Below are 14,748 nucleotides of genomic sequence, written 5' to 3'. Positions count from 1 at the left end.
TCACATCATGAGCCAACCAAAAACAGTACAACCACATTTAACATCTCAACCGCAGAATCCGAGGAAAAAACACAAGGGAGGGAGGGTGGGAAGCTCTTCACTGGCCGAGCGCACACCAAGAGGAAGTAGGGGAGAAGTTAATCCTTTATATATACCCCCTTGCGGCGCGCTCGGTCCAGAGAGAGCCCTGCCATTTAAGGGTACTTTCACACTAGCGTTTTTCTTTTCCGGCATAGAGTTCCGTCACAGGGGCTTTATACCGGAAAATAACTGACCAGTTTTATCCCCATGCATTCTGAATGGAGAGTAATCCGTTCAGGATTTATCAGGATGTCTTCAGTTCAGTCGTTTTGACTAATCAGGCAAAAGAGAAAACTGTAGCATGCTACGGTTTTATCTCCGGCAAAAAAAACTGAAGACATGCCTGACATGCCAGACGGCATTTTTCCCAGAGGAATGTATTACTGCCGGATACAGCATTCAAAATACCGGTAAAAATGTGAAAAAAGATACAAGACGGATCCGTCTGTCCGCATGACAAAGCGGAGAGACGGATCCGTTCTTGCAATGCATTTGTGAGATGGATCTGCTTCCGGATGCGTCTCACAAATGTTTTCAGTCACATCCAGATCGGCAGATCCAGCAGGCAGTTCCGACGACGGAACTGCTTGCTGGATCACACTGCCATGAAAATAGCCTAACCCTTCCCTATCCCCCTGTGCCCTTCAGTCAATGGCCCCCACGCTTATACAGCATGGGAGCCACATGTATGATTAGAGCTAGTGGTATACAGTTTTAGGGCTCATGGACACAAACTTATTTTTTTCCGTGCCCGGTCGTTTTTTTTTTATGGCCCGTATGCGGAACCATCCACTTCAATGGGGTCGCAAAAAAAAAAAACTAATATGACTCCATGTGCATTCTCTTTCTGTATGTCTGTGTTGTATATACCACACAAAAAAATGATAATATGTCCTATTATTGTCCACATTACGGATAAGAATAATATTAGGAGCCAGCTGTTCAGTTCCACAAAATACGGAATGCACAGGGCAGATATCCAGGTTTTGCGGATCCGCAATTTATGGACCGCAAAACAGCCAACAGCCAGGTCGTGTGCATGAGCCCTTATTTAGACACATATTGGGGGGTCATTTAAAAAGACTGGATTTTTACGCCTGTCTTTCTTTCCCCTTTGTGCTGGTGGAGAATGTGACTGATTTATGGCAAAGCTCAGGCCTCATCATAAATTAGGCGCACCTCCGGCAGTCCATAATCTTGGAGTGAAAACTTCTCAAACCCCTGACTGGAGTTTTCACTTCTCTTTTACATCTGTTTCCCAGCCCGGCCCCTAACAAATGTCCCCCCCCCCCCCCCCGCCCCCAATTCTTAATAGTATTGACAACTAGATCCGTTTTTTAAATACCAGATGTAAACATGATTCTTGTTATTAGCAATGAAAGCCGAACTGATTGTTTAAATATTTGAACAATTGATTCAGTTTTAGCTGCTAATAATAAGAATCATGTTCACGTCTGGTATTTCAGAAAATGTTATAGTTTTCACTGCTTTTAAAATCGTGTTCACACCTGGTATTTCTATAGCCAATCTAGTAGTGAGAACTAGGCTTGAGCACATCTATTTTCGGATTATAGATCCGAAGTCGATTAGTTCAAAAACTTTGTTTTTAATACTGTTTCCATACAGCATTAAAATGTGTTGGCTCCATGTAGCCAAACTTCGTCTTGTGAGACTTCTGTGAATTACTATAGTATTCCTATCTGCATATTTAAAAACATTTTAAAATAGTAATCCGAAGTTGCCTTTAGTGCTGGCTGGTACCTCAGTGCCAAAGCCCACTTCAGATTCCTATTTTAAATTTTGAACCATGTTCAAACTTGGCATTTGAAAAAGTGACCGAGTCATTTTTTGCTAGAAGTAAGAACTATGGGGTCATTCATTAAGACTGGCGATTTACATGCTTGTCTTAGTCCTCATGCACGGCCGATGCTACAAAATTATGTAGAGGCGCAGGTTCTCTGACCTAAGCCCTGAACATTGTAGGCTTAGGTTAGGCCCAAGAGGGGCAGTTCTGTTAGTGTTAGGTACCCATCTGCAGAAGCCACCTTGACGTTGGTAGATGAGCCTGACACACGTCTGATCAAAAATCTGTGCAAATAGCTTCCATTTTTAATGCATAGTAGGTATCGTTTGTCTGTAATCCCTAATTCCTAGTTCATTTTTTTTTTTTTTGCATGTATAATGGTGTGCTGCTACAGTATATGTATTTTGTTTGCTTTCTGCATATTAGCTTGCACCTTGACTTTGGATTTGCACTTATGACTTTTGACGTGCTAGTCTAAATTTTTTTGCACTATACTGAATGAACACATGAGAGACTCATGCAGGTAAATTACAAATGTAATTAACTGCTTTTTGGAGTATGGTGTATGGTGAGTATGGTGGGGAGCATCTGTTAGGTATGTATTTTAAAATGTTAAACATTGAGTAAGGAGCCATTGGACAACGTTTTGGTCTATCCTAGACTTTGTTCATGGCCATAATGTTGGCTGCAAGAGTTTTCCCATGGAGGCAAATGACACCACTCCCCTTCAACCATATGTGATTTAGATAAATAAAAACCATGACAACATTTTCTTAGTGGAATAGAAATGGCCGAAGTGCTTTATTAAGGGTAACCAAAATTAAAACCAATAAATAATTTAATAAATTAATTAATAATTAAAACCATAAACCATAACAATAAATACCACTTTCAAACCATCCATATAGACCAAGATCCACTCAGCATCAGCTGAGCGATACAGCCCCTCTAATAAAGCACAGCGACAGATAGCACAAGATTAAAGTAGGGGGGGGAGGGCGGGCGCTGTCCAGATCCGCGACGACTGCCCTGAGGTAGCGGCGAACCTGAAAATATAAAGGGGACAAGTTTCCCGCCTTGCAGCCAGGAACAAATCAAATAGCTGGAAATCTCCCCCAGCAACAGGGCAGCAACCAATCAGCAGCTCCGCTCCAGTTGCCATCCAGAATCTCCAACTTAAACAGAACCAGCTCCAACCGGATTCAGCATCCTGAGGTAAAATTTCACCTGAAAAATGAAGCGGGAAGGGAAAGAAAAAGGGGGGAAAAAAGGGGGTAGAGAACACCGACTGCCTAATAAACTTGCCATCAAATATGGGGTCATTGCCCCCATGTGTCCCCCAAGCTATACGCTCTGGTGGGCCCTTACATGGAGGCAAATGACACCACTCCCCTTCAACCATATGTGATTTAGATAAATAAAAACCATGACAACATTTTCTTAGTGGAATAGAAATGGCCGAAGTGCTTTATTAAGGGTAACCAAAATTAAAACCAATAAATAATTTAATTAATTAATTAATAATTAAAACCATAAACCATAACAATAAATACCACTTTCAAACCATCCATATAGACCAAGATCCACTCAGCATCAGCTGAGCGATACAGCCCCACAAGCCACGCCTAGCATAGGCGAGGCCCCCCAAAGCACCTCAGCCATTTCTCAATAATATTCTGAAGACCCAAATTGAATACATCAATTCCCACATCAGAAAGATGAACATTGTCTGATCTGTAGAGCCCAGGAACAAGGCCCTCCAGGTCTATATGTCTATAACTAAACCCGCCCACTAGAGGAAGAAACTTCTCTAATGCCCTGTTGACCCGTCTGCGGATTTTCTCAAGAAAATTACCTTCCTTACCTGACCATATTAAACGAGGGACTATCTCAGAGAAAACTAAAGTAGTCAAAGGAAGCATACATTGCAACAAAGCCAAATCCCTCTTCATAACCCATAATAATTCACAAGTTTTCAATCTCCCAATGTCATTCCCACCAAGGTGAAGCACAAGAAGATTGGGAACCGGCCATTTTAATAATAATTTACGGACTTCTGACAATATACTCTTCCAACCCAACCCTCTAACACCCCACCAAAACACATGCAGGTCAGCAGAATCAAAGGTTAAGTTCTCAGAATATATTCTCTTCTCTGCTCTCTTCTGAGCCCAAAAAATAAAGGAGTGGCCCACAATCCAGACCACAATATGACTACCTGTAAAGATAGAAAAATATTCAGACTGATAAAATTAAATCTGGCCTAACATATAACTTAACCCGATGAGAGTCCCACCGCCCAATTCTTCTAATAATTGACTCATCCAACCCAATCCGCGCTGCCTCTGTAGCCGCGCCAATCCTGAAAGAATGGGAAGATATTTTGCAAGAACCGAGATTCAATTTAAACAAACATTTCTTTAGTACAGAACTAAATTGGAAACGAGTGAGCGGAGAGCCATCCTTATGCACTAAAAACGGACCACTCAGGGCCGAGCGAACCTCCAGCCAAGACCTTACTGCCTCAACCGGACATAAATCCGAACCTCCCCAAGCATTTAATCTAATAAATCTACCTCTCCCATATTGATCAGTTTTTGACCTCCTGAGAAAAAATTCAACTGCATCACCCTTCAGGGACACATCAGAGAAATCCAAACCAGAACAAACCCTACGGTTGACCGCAACTAACTCGCTGATCCGTAAGGCCGCAAAAAAAGCTAAAACAAAAGCAGTGCGGAAAAGAACAGTCTCAAAACTGTCAAAGCACACCCTAGGCAGTGTATTACATAGCGCCCCTAACAATGGGATAGAAATTGGCCTCCTACTATCTATGCTCGGCAGGCCCCTCTTATATCCTTTAAGCATTTGTTTAACCTGAAAGTGAGATGACAAAGGCTGGCTACCATGTAATTTCTGAAAAAATGAAACCCCTGATACTATCCTAGTGACTGTCGAAGGGGCTAAATTTCTTTTAAACAAACTAGCCACAAAAAGCAACCCATAACTTAAATCATCCCCATTAACACCGACCATAGCTGAATTAACAAATTTCAACCAATCCTGCCATGCAGCAGCATACGCCGCCCATGTTCTTGGGGCCAAAGAATGTTTAATTGAATCACATATCAGTCCCATATCAACTCCCATAGGTGACGAGGGCACGGACTCCCTTCCATCTCCGCTTCTGGAGCTAGATCCCGAAACTTCAAAAACTGAAAACGAGATAAAGCATCAGCTAAAACATTAGATGAACCCACCACATACTTGGCTTTTATCCAAATATTATACTGCATACAAAAAAGTACTAAGTGTCTCAACAATTTGACTACTACATCACATTTTGAAGAAAGCGTATTTATCGCAAAACAAACCCTTTTATTGTCTGAATGTAATAATATCCTTTTATTCCTAAAATCACAACCCCATAAAACAACTGCTACAATCACTGGAAAAAGTTCCAACAGCACAATATTTCTTGTCAGACCATTGAGCACCCATGATGACGGCCACTTCTCTGCAGACCATTTGCCATTCCAAAATGCCCCATAGCCACAGCTTCCAGCTGCGTCCGTAAACAGGCCCAAGGCATCAGATTCAACAAATTCTTCCTGCCAACAACTAGCACCATTAAAGTCCTGCAGAAATTCAAGCCAAATAGACATATCCTCCTTTAAACATTTCGTCAATCTGATATGAGCAGTTGGAGACACTAAACCCCTGGTAGAAAAATAAAGCCGTCTACAAAAAACCCGTCCTATAGGAATAACTCTACTCGCAAAATTCAAATACCCTAACAACGATTGCATTTCTTTCAAACTACATTTTTTCCTACCCAACAACAAAACTGATAAGGACCTAATCTTGCCTATTTTCTCAGCCGGCAGCCTAAAAACCATATTCTCAGCATCAATAACTATCCCTAAAAATTCCAAACATACACAAGGAAGAACCGTTTTCTCTGCTGCTACAGGAATGCCAAAACAAGAACAAATATCTAAAAATCTACCCAACAAATCCGAGCAAAGGTTAGAATCAGGAAAACCAATAAACAAGAAATCATCTAGGTAGTGTAACACCACCCCCCCCCCCCCCTTTCTAACATCAAACTCAACTACCCAATGAATAAATGACGAAAAGGCCTCAAAATAATAGCAAGACAAAGAAAACCCCATTGGGAGACATTTATCAAAATAAAAATAATCATCAAAATGAAAACCTAATAAATTAAAACCTGATGGCAAAACTGGCAATAAACGAAAAGCGGACTTAATGTCCGCCTTTGCTAATAGAGCTCCCTTACCAAAAGCCCGTAACAACGCCAATGCGTTATCAAAGGAGGCATAGACTACTGAGACCTTAGATTTATCTACCATATCATTCAAGGAGTTTTTAACAGGATAGGACAGGTGATGAATGATCCTAAACTCCCCAGGCTCCTTCTTTGGCACAACGCCCAAAGGAGAAAGCCTAAAGTTCTCAAAAGGAGGCTCTAAAAACGGACCAGCGATCCTATCCAAATCAAGCTCTTTCTGCAACTTATTTCTAACAACCTCTTTATGTAACGATATTGATTTTAAATTTTCCACCCAGCAGCAACCAACCCCCAGGAACTGAGGCACCTCAAAACCATACTGAAAACCTTTAAAAAGCAACTCAGCTTTCTGACGATCTGGGTAATGGATGAGCCACGGTTGCATTTCTGCTAACCTCACAGGACTCAATGCTTTTTGAAACAAGTTCCCTGGTATTTGGTTGCTGCTGGCCGGACTGTGAGTTCCTTTTAAAACAGCGAGACATGGGGTGGGTCCCACCACAAAAGGAACACTGATGCTTAAAACGACAGTTACTAAACCATTTGCAAGTGGCCTCGTTAAAGGCAAAACACACTCCTTTTCTCATATTGGTCTGTGAAGGATTAAATGATTTAACCGGAGCTGATTTCTGGGGCAACATCAAATTCACCCACAGACCAATATCTTTCGTCCCCCATTTAAGAGACGGATGCACCGCTAGCTTTTGACGGAATGTCTCGTCATACTGGAACCACGCCATTCCGCCAAAATTCCGGTATGCCTCTATAATTATGTCCAGATGCTGAAAGAGACCTGAACAAAGCTCCGGATGCTTCTCCCCTAGAACTGCAGAATAAATACAAAAGGCCTGTAGCCAATTATTAAAAGACCTGGGGAGAAAACGTTTCCTTTCCTCATCCACTCTATCCTCTTTTTTAACAACCTGATCTTTGGCAGATGGCAATAATGACATTAACTCCACATATTCCAACCGCCACACACGCTCTTTAACATTACTACTCAGATGAAATCCCAGCGGTGAAACCTCACAAGCCAGCGCTTCCTTAAAACAAGTCTCTCTCACTCCCGCACCTTTTTCAATATTAGGTAACACACTGGCAGAATCAACACTAGGCACTTTAGCCTCATCAGATTTAGAGCTCCAGACATCTGAAGCTGAATTAACCTTTTGCCTGCCAGTGACCTCCACTAGCAGCTTAACCAAACCAGCTACCAATGCTGAATCAGACGTAGACAAGACATTGAAATTCTCACCAACAGGGCGACCCTCCTGGACTGGACCAGAGGCTGCAGCTGACTGTTGTGGGGGTCTTCTAGAGGGTCCTGGAGACAGCTCGACCACAGGAGGTGGGAGCTTCTCAACAGGGAGCCCTAATTCTTCCTGCAGTACACCTTTAGCAGCACAAGCCTGTGCTGGCAGATTCCCACTGGCCGCTTGCTGATGACGTAAGCCAGGACTCGGCACCAGCTGATGACGAACCTCCGTCGCTTGTTGATGACGCTGCCCCCTGCTGGCACCGGAACCCGCTGCACCGACCGGAAAGCCGCTCCGTCCTCTTGACACGCCGCTCATGGAGGACCTCCGGCTCCTGCCGGAGGCCACACTATCCGCTCTGCTGCTGCGCCGGCGACTTGCTTCTGGAGGGGGAGGAGTATAAGCGCTCCTAGCTTTGCGGGCTCTTTTGCGCGGCAGCGCCGACAACTCCTCCCCCCGGCACCGGGCGACTGAAGGCTCTTCTTCTCGCTGCTCCGGAACGGGTCCTCTTTCTTCTGGCTCCATCCCCTCCTCAGCAGACAACAGGAGCGGCGGCGACATCGTCCTCGGCGGCGGCGGCGGCAGAAGAGACGGCGGCATCAGCAGGCAGGTCCTCAGCCACTCCTCTCCACCGGCAGACTCCGCTCTCACGATCAGCTGACGCAGCAACTCCTCCATCCTGGTCCAGCGCTGTCCAGATCCGCGACGACTGCCCTGAGGTAGCGGCGAACCTGAAAATATAAAGGGGACAAGTTTCCCGCCTTGCAGCCAGGAACAAATCAAATAGCTGGAAATCTCCCCCAGCAACAGGGCAGCAACCAATCAGCAGCTCCGCTCCAGTTGCCATGCAGAATCTCCAACTTAAACAGAACCAGCTCCAACCGGATTCAGCATCCTGAGGTAAAATTTCACCTGAAAAATAAAGCGGGAAGGGAAAGAAAAAGGGGGGGAAAAAGGGGGTAGAGAACACCGACTGCCTAATAAACTTGCCATCAAATATGGGGTCATTGCCCCCATGTGTCCCCCAAGCTATACGCTCTGGTGGGCCCTTACATTCTCCTGGGATAACTCTGGCAGCCAACATTATGGCCGTGAACAAGGTCTAGGATAGACCGAAACGTTGGCCAATGGCTCCTTGTTACATTTTGGATTGAATAAAGAACCTTCACTACTGCATACCACAATTGAGTGCCATGGTTTACTCCATTTGGTTTTGCATATTACTTTCCACTGAGCAACACCTACTGCAGCTAGGAGTCCCGACCTATTTGTGTCTACTTAAACATTGAGTAAGTACATGGAAGCTATTCAAAATACGTAGGCTTTGTTTGGATCTATTTGCATGTGTTGAATAAGGCCTACTTGAGTCTTCCAAGTTTACAAGCGGGGTCCGTGCAGCACAGATCCTGGAAGCACAAGGAAGGGTGAGCTGGCTACAAACTTTTTTATCTATAGCAAAAATTGTCTGCAACTGAAAATCGGTTCCATTCATATGAATGGAGTTTGCAGACATCTGCAGTATGTGCTTCTCACCAAAACAACCTCATTCAGATGAATGGAAATGATTTTCAGTCACAAAAATGTTCTGGAACAAAATCTGCCATGTGTTAAGGCCCCCTAAGAAACAATCCCAGCAGCTGTGGACCTGCTGGAATACATTTTTTATAGCAGCATACAGACGACTCCATGAGAGGCAGGAGACATTCGGAACCCATGAATTAATGATGCAATGTTGGAGCAAAATACTAATTTAATGAAAATGATTTTCTGTGTTTGTATGCTTGTAAACATTATTTTCCAAGTCACATATACATATGATTAACCCCCTAAGGACTTATGACGTACCGGTACGGCATATTTCCCGAGTCCTTAAGAACCCATGATGTACCGGTACGTCATAACTTTAAAATTAGATTGCGGCGCGGCGGGGCTTAATAGGAACAGGATGTCCACTGAAATCATTCAGCGGGCATCCTGTCACAACGCCAGGGAGGTCATGTGACCCCCTCGTATCGGCGATCGCAGCAAACCGCAGGTCAATTCAGACCTGCGGTTTGCTGTGTTTCCGGTCTATTCGGGTCTCCAGTGACCCGATGAACCAGAAAAGGACGGTGATCGGTGGTGTGATTACACACCACCAATCACAGTCCGAGCATTTGGGGGCGGCGGTGCTGTCCTCGGTGCTGAATGGTGCAGGGAGAGAGGTGGGAGATTCAAACTCCCGGCGCTCCTCTCTCCCCTCCTCTTCGTGCTGCTGCTCCTGCACTGTGAGGATCGTTCTGCACCAGCTCCTGTGACCCCCCCCCCCGTCGGCACCCATCACCCTCCAGGTAGGTTAGGGTCAGTGAGGGAGAGGCACGATTAGGCAGGGATAGAAGGGAGAGTTAGGGGGAATAAAAACTTTAACTGATTCAGTGTTTCTGGTGGTTGGGGTCCACACCACTTAGCTGTGAGACCCTAGACCCACCCAGGAGTGCTGCCACTCGGAGATACGGGCGGTCATCGTTCACTTCGGGGCCAATTTTGCGCAGGCCTACGTAACCGGAAGGAAGGTTGCGGTTGATGAATCTCTCATTGCTTTCAAGGGGAGACTCAGTTTCCGCCAATACATTCCCACTAAGCGGGCGCGGTATGGCGTGAAAATGTAAAAAATTTGTGAGAGTACCTCAGGGTAAACGTACAAATTTCGTGTGTACGAGGGGCGAGATTCCCGTATTGAACCCCCAGAATGTCCCCCCACTCTGGGTGTTAGCGGGAAACTCGTGTGGGACCTTATGCACCCACTGCTAGATAAGGGTTACCACTTGTACGTGGATAACTTTTATACTAGCATTCCCTTGTTCAGGCTCCTTGCCGCCAGATACACGTCCCCTTTTGGGACTGTGTGGAAAAATCAGCGCGGCCTCCCTGCCCACCCCCTCCAGGTACCTATCCCCAGGGGTGAGACCCGTGCCCGTACCAGTGGAAACCTGTTGCTGGTCAGGTATAAGGACAAGAGGGATGTCCTTATACTGTCCACAATGCACGGTAACAGCACCACCCCCGTCTCTGTGCGAGGTACAGCGGCAACGGTCCTCAAGCCCGATTGTATCATCGACTACAATCAGTATATGGGAGGAGTTGATCTCTCTGATCAAGTCCTCAAGCCATATAATGCCATGCGCGAAACCAGGGCATGGTACAAAAAAGTTGCGGTCTACTTGGTACAGGTTGCCTTGTACAATGCTTTTGTACTATCCTGAAGCTCTGGCAGCACAGGGACATTATTTCAATTCTATGAAGCAGTCCTCAAGGACCTGATTTTTTCAGACCGGAAAAGAGCAGGCCAGAGTACATCGGGAATTGGAGGCGCCCGGATCATCCCTGGCCAACATTTTCCAGGTGTGGTCCCCCATACTGGAAAGAAGGGACGAACCCCAAAAAGATGCAGAGTGTGTCACAAGATGGGGATATGGAAGGACACCACCACTCAATGTGACACTTGCCTCGATCATCCGGGCCTCTGCGTTATCGATTGCTTCAGGGAGTATCACACTTCGATGGAGTACTACATTTTTATAATCCCCAACAGTCCCCTAGAGAACATGAAAAACTATGGCTCTCGGGCTTTGGAGACTTTGGGATTTTTCCCCAAAAATATTAGTTTTAGTGCAGGCATCCTCAAACTGCGGCCCTCCAGAAGATGTAAAACTACAACTCCCAGCATGCCCAGACAACCTACAACTATCTGCAGGGCATGGTGGGAATTGTAGTTTTACAACATCAGGAGGGCCGCAGTTTGAGGATACCTGCTTAGTGTCTCCAAAGTCTGAAAGCCATACATATTGGGCATCGCCGTGTCTGTAAAAAATACCCCATAAAATAGCCCCTTGATAAACGCCGTCAAAAAAATCTAATAAAAACGATGTAAAAAAATAAATTTTTTATTGTCACCTTGGATCCCAAAAAGTGTAATAACAAGCCATTAAAAAGTCATATGCACCCCCAAATAGTGCCAATCAAACTGCCATTTCATCTACATTAGATAGTCGCCCAACAAAAACAAAAAAACTGTAGCTCCCAGGCTATGGTGATACTAAAATTATTATTTTTTTGTTCCTAAAATGATAATATAGTGTAAAATCTAAATACATTTAAAAATGTAGACATATTAGATATCGCCGCGTCTGTAAAAATCTGCTCTATAAAAATAACATTTTACCAAATCCCTCGGATAAACAGCGTTAAAAATATAAAATAAAAACGGTGCCAAAACACCAATTTTTTGGCAAAATTTTCATTTGAATCCTTTTTTTTTCTGTAATAAAGCAAGGGTTAACAGCCAAACAAATAATTATTGCCCTGATTCTGTAGTTTGCAGAAACACCCCATATGTGGTCGTAAATGGCTATATAGCCACACGGCAGGGCATAGAACGAAGGGAGCCCCCCTGATGTAGCCTAGACTAGAAACTCCCAAAAAGTGATCCCATCTAAGAAACTACACCCCTCAAGGTATTCAAAAGTTACTTTACAAACTTTGTTAACCCTTTAGGTGTTCCACAAAACTTAATGGCGAATGTAGAAACAATTTTAGAATTTAAATGTAATGTAGAGCAACCAAAAATTATATTTACCCTAAAATAGTCCCAAAACAACAACCACCTTATCCCGTAGTTTCCTAGATGGGGTCACTTTTATGGCGTTTCTACTCTAGGGGTGCAGCAGGGGGCTTGAAAGGGTACATGGTGTAAATAAACCAGTACAGCAAAATCTGCCTTCCAAAAACCATATGGCGTTCCCCTTCTATTTCTTGCCATTTAGCCAAATAATAGTTTACGACCACATATGGGGTGTTTCTGCAAACTACAGAATCAGGGCAACCCATATTGAGTTTTGTTTGGCAGTTAACCCTTACTTTATTACTGGAAAAAATTGATTAAAATGGAAAATTTTCCAAAAATTCAAAATTCAAAAATTGTTTCTCCATCTGCCATTAACTCTTTTGGAACACCTAAAGGGTTAACAAAGTTTGTGAACCCAGTTTTGAATACCTTGAGGGGTGTACTTTCTTAGATGGAGTCACTTTTTTTGAATTTCTATTCTAGGGGTGCAACGGGGGGGCTTGAAATGGGACATGGTATGAACAAAACCAGTCCTGCAAAATCTGCCTTTCAAAACCCATATGGCGTTCCCCTCCTTCTATGTCCTCCCGTTTGGCCAAACAGTAGTTTAGGACCACATATTGGGTGTTTCTGCAAACTACAGAATCAGGGCAACCCATATTGAGTTTTGTTTGGCAGTTAACTCTTACTTTATTACTGGAAAAAATTTATTAAAATGAAAAAATTTCCAAAAATTTGAAATTCTAAAATAGTTTCTCCATCTGCCATTAACTTTTTGGGAACACCTAAAGGGTTAACAAAGTTTGTAAACCCAGTTTTGAATACCTTAAGGGGTGTACTTTCTTAGATGGAGTAACTTTTTTGGAATTTCTATTCTAGGGGTGCAATGGGGGGCTTGAAATGGGATATGGTATAAACAAAACCAGTCCTGCAAAATCTGCCTTCCAAAACCCATATGGCGTTTCCCTCCTTCTATGTCCTCCCATTTGGCAAAACAGTAGTTTAGGACCACATATGGGGTGTTTCTGCAAACTACTGAATCAGGGCAACCCATATTGAGGTTTGTATGGCTGTTAACCCTTATTTTATTACTGGAAAAATGGATTAAAATTGAAAATTTTCAAAAAAAATCGAAATTCTAAAATTGTTTCTCCATCTGCCATTAACTCTTGTGGAACACCTAAAGGGTTAACAAAGTTTGTGAACCCAGTTTGAATACCTTGAGGGGTGTACTTTCTTAGATGGAGTCACTTTTTTGGAATTTCTATTCTAGGGGTGCAACAGGGGGCTTGAAATGGGATATGGTATAAACAAAACCAGTCCTGCAAAATCTGCCTTGCAAAAACCATATGGCATTCCCCTCCTTCTATGTCCTTCCGTTTGGCCAAACAGTAGTTTAGCACCACATATTGGGTGTTTCTGCAAACTACAGAATCAGGGCAACCCATATTGAGCTTTGTTTGGCAGTTAACCATTGCTTTGTTCCTGGAAAAAATTGATTATATTGAACACTTTTCTGGAGGGGATACGGCAAAGCCCTCCAGAACACATCCGCCAAGAGACGGTCCAGCATAGTAGTGGGGGTCAGTACGTCAGGCTGCAGCCATTTTTTGCAAACGGTTTAACAGGTCATAATACTGCAGTCTGGCGGGTTCAGCCAGGTTAAATTCCCACTGATGCACTCACTGGGCCCGGACCAACACATTTACCCCCAGTCTTGCCAGGATCTCACCTTTTACGGTCAGGTAGTCGGGCGCTTGATCATTGGGGAGATCGAAAAAAAAATTGCTGTTTTTATCCGATCTCCCCGACGCCAGGAACGGAGCGTCGATCTCAGCCCACTGGTCTCGTGGTAACCTTTTCCTCACGGCCACCTTTTTGAACACCACCAGATAGGTCTCGACGTCATCCTAGGGGGTCATCTTAGGGATCGCTGCATGGACAGGTTTCCGGGCATTGTGGACGTTCAGGGATGCTACTGCCATCACATGTTGCAATAGCAGCTGGTTAGTTTCCTGCTGCTGCTTGTTAGCCTCCCGCTGCTGCTTCTGACAGAGACTGACAGAGCTTCACTGTCAGAGAGGAGTAAATTCTCACCACCTGACAGTGCTGCCTGTGTTTTATAGCCCAAACCAAGACCCAGCCTGGAACGTGGGGAGGAGCCACCCACCCTGCACTTTGGCTGCTCCCAGTAAGAGATGGCCCGATCGGCTTTACAGCCATACTAAATAGCAAAACCATGTCAGCCAGCACTAGCTGCCGCTGACACATGAAATTACCGGCTATTACCTCCCTGATGCCAGGAATCTCGGTGACACATACCTTCCGTCAATGACGGACCCTTGCGCCTTCCTACAATACACACACGTGGACAAAATTGTTGGTACCCTTCCGTTAAAGAAAGAAAAACCCACGATGGTCACTGAAATAACTTGAAACTGACAAAAGTAATAATAAAAATTTACTGAAATCAACTAATGAAAATTGGACATTGCTTTTGAATTGTGGTTCAACAGAATAACTGTAATTTCATGATTCATTCATTTTCAGAAAAGTCCTATTTAGTGCACTGGCGGAGGAAGACTTTGTCCGTTTGGGTGTCATGATGCCCCCTGCCGCACTGAAAACCCTCGCTGAGATAAAACTGGAGAAGATAGAACAGAGAGAGCATACTGGGACAGTTAAGGCC

This window comes from Bufo gargarizans, chromosome 1 (genome assembly GCF_014858855.1).
Source record: "Bufo gargarizans isolate SCDJY-AF-19 chromosome 1, ASM1485885v1, whole genome shotgun sequence".
Classification (NCBI taxonomy): Eukaryota; Metazoa; Chordata; class Amphibia; order Anura; family Bufonidae; genus Bufo; species Bufo gargarizans.
Note: the sequence above shows the minus strand (reverse complement) of the source record.